This window comes from Bufo bufo, chromosome 4, assembly GCF_905171765.1.
Source record: "Bufo bufo chromosome 4, aBufBuf1.1, whole genome shotgun sequence".
NCBI classification, from domain to species: domain Eukaryota; kingdom Metazoa; phylum Chordata; class Amphibia; order Anura; family Bufonidae; genus Bufo; species Bufo bufo.
The window spans coordinates 166145841-166149232 of NC_053392.1; the positions used below are offsets into that span (position 1 = coordinate 166145841).

At 42.6% G+C, this 3392-nt stretch overlaps 1 pseudogene; it reads right to left on the bottom strand.

Moving 5' to 3' along the window:
* Positions 1 to 2207: 2207 nt before the first annotated feature.
* LOC121000229 lies at positions 2208 to 2326 on the bottom strand (annotated as a pseudogene).
* Between the last annotated feature and the right edge of the window lie 1066 nt (positions 2327 to 3392).

The window sequence follows — 3392 nt, forward strand, 5'->3', positions numbered from 1 at the left end:
TCCTTTTCCATGTCAATGTTACCCAGTGTTTTACCATTTAGTATGTACGGGTAACTTGCATTATTCCTTCTCATGTGCATAACCTTACATTTGTCAGTGTTAAACCTCATCTTCCACTTCTCTGCCCAAGCCTCCAATCTATCCAGATCCATCTGTAGCAGTATACTGTCCTCTTCCGTGTTAATTACTTTACACAGTTTAGTGTCATCTGCAAAAATTTATATTTTACTGTACAAGCCTTCTACAAGATCATTAATAATTATATTGAAGAGAATCGGGCCCAATACTGACCCCTGAGGTACTCTATCAGTGACAGTGACCCAATCTGAGTGTGTACAGTTAATAACCACCCTCTGTTTTCTATCACTGAGCCAGTAACTTACCCACATACAGACATTTTCTCCCAGTCTAAGCATTCTCATTTTTACAGTGTCAAATGCTTTGGAGAAGTCCAGATATACGACATCCATTGATTCACAGCTGTCAAGTCTAGAACTTACCTCCTCATAGAAACTGATTAAATTAGTTTGACATGACCAGCTCCATGCTGATATGGTGTTATTTGCTTATTTTCATTGAGGTACTCCAAGATAGCATCTCTTAGAAAACCTTCAAACAGTTTACCCACGACAGATGTTAAACTTACTGGCCTCTAGTTTCTGGGCTCTGTTTTGGACCCTTTTTGAATATTGGCACCACATTTGCTATGCGCCAATCCTGTGGAACACCCCCTGTCAGTATAGAGTACTTAAATACCAGAAATAAGCGTCTGGCTAAGACATTACTTAATTCTCTTAGAAAACGGGGGTGTATGCCATCTGGTCCTGGTGATTTGTCTATTTTAATCTTTTTAAGATGCCGCTGTACTTCTTCTTGGCTCAGACAGGGCACTTTTAATGGGGAATTTACTTTTATATTCTTAGTGAATACAGTGGAGAAAAAAATATTTAATAGCTTTGCTTTCTCCTCATCGCTTTTTGCAACTCCCCCTTCATTACTCTGTAAAGGGCCGACACCTTCAGATTTATACTTTTTACCATTTATATAATTGAAGAACATTTTAGGGTTAGTTTTGCTCATTGACAATTAATCTCTCGGTCTCTAGTTTGGCTGCTTTTATTAGTTTTTTACATATTTTATTTTTTTCCTTATAGTTTTTCAGTGCTTCCTCGCTACCCTCCTGTTTTAGTGATTTAAATGCTTTCTTTTTGTCATTTATTGCTTTCTTTACACTTCTATTTATCCATTGTTTTTTTCTTGTTCCTTAATCTTTTATTCCTATAAGGTATGTACCTCTCACAATTAGATTTTAGGATGCTGTTAAAAATATCCCATTTTGTGTCTGTATTTTTATTTTTGAGGACTTAGTTAGACCCAGTTAGTTAGGCCTATGGCCTCTCTTAGTTGGCTAAATTTAGCTTTTTTAAAGTTTGGTATTTTTGTTCCTCCCTGAAGAAACACTCTTTTGAATGACAATTGGAAGGTTATTACTTTATGGTCACTATTTCCCAGGTGTCCCCCGACCTGCACATCTGTTGTTCTGTCAGGTCTATTGGTTAATACTAAGTCCAGTATGGCCATCCCTCTAGTCGGGTCCTGAACCAGTTGGGAAAGGTAATTGTCTTTGGTTGTTGCCAAGAACCTGTTTCATTTATGAGATGTAGAGGTTTCATTTTCCCAGTCTACGGTATATCTGGGTAGTAGAAGTCCCCTATAATAACGACCTCATTATGATCTGCCACCTCATCTATCTCGTTTAGTAGTAGATTTTCTGTGGACTCTGGTATATTAGGTGGCTTATAATAAACTCCTATTAGTATTTTATTATTGTTTTTACCTCCATGTATTTCTACCCACAGTGACTCCACATGTTCATGTCCCTCACTTATATCTTCTCAGACTGTGGGCTTTAGAAAGGACTTTATATAAAGGCAGACCCCTCTCCGGTTTTGGTGATCCTTTCTAAACAGACTGCAACCCTGTACGTTAACTGCCCAGTCATAGCTATCATCCAGCTATGTCTCAGTTATTCCCACTATGTCATAGTCCTCCTCACACATCACTAATTCCAGTTCCCCAGTTTTATTAGTCAGGCTTCTGGCATTAATATACATACAACATATATTTTTTACCCTACACCTTTCCTTTTGAACTGTTCTAGTCCCTCCTTCCATTCCTCCCCCAGTTCCATTACCTCACCCCCGGTAAGTCAACAGAACCAGGGATTCCCAACCAGTCTCCCAAGCTGGTACTTGCCCAGCCTTAAGCTGTTTATCTTCTGCGATCTGACGAATGCAGGTACATTCAGCTTAGAATAACCATTGACACTAGATTATCCATGGTGCCACACCTAAACTTTGTCAAAAGATACCTGTTTCTTCTGGCTACCTGCTTCAGCTACTAATCTGATGCTGCTGCCTGCCTGATGCCACACACCTGCTGCCAGGTGTTCCTACTGCCACCCACCATCTTCAGCTGGTACTGGTATTGCCCCCCACCTCCCCACTCTGTCACTGGGCCACTCTGTGGTCTCCTCATGCTGCTGCCACCTCACCACTCTGTGGTCTCCTTGTGCTGCTGCCACCTCACCACTCTGTGGTCTCCTCATGCTTCTTCCACCTCAACACTCATTCACTGGGCCACTATGTGGTTTCCTCATGCTGCTGCCACCTCACCACTCTGTCACTGGGCCACTTTGTGGGCTTGCCATGCTTCTGCCACCTCACCACTCTGTGGTCTCATCATGCTGCTGCCACCTCACCACTCTGTGGTCTCCTCATGCTTCTGCGACCTCAAAACTCTTTCACTGGGCCATTTTGTGGTCTCCTCATGCTGCTGCCACCTCACCACTCTGTGATCTCTCTTCATTCTGCTGCCAACTAAACACTACATCACTGGGCCACTCTGTGGTCTCCTCATGCTGCTGCCACCTCACCAATTAGTGGTCTCCTCATGCTGCTGCCACCTCACAACTCTGTGGTCTCCTTATACTGCTGCCAACTCACCACTCTGTCACTCGGCCACTCTGTGGTCTCCTCATGCTGCTGCCACCTCACCACTCTGTCACTGGACCACTCTGTGGACTTCTCATGCTATTTCCACCCTTCCCACTCCATGACTTTGCCACAATTTTGCCTTTTTGGCCTGGTTGACATTACCATTTTTTTTACCCTTCTTTTGATCTGTCACAAGAAAGGAAAAATAATCTGTGACGTCAACACAAACTTTCTGCTGACACCCTCTCCACTCTGTCAGGGGGTTCTACTTGTATCAGCGTTTAATAGAACAGGTTCTGTAGACATCTATGTGGAATCAGCTGACGATGGTGTAAAAGGAGTGAGCTCTTTCACACTATAGTAGGATCTTGGGTCTCTGCACAGTTCCTTATACCT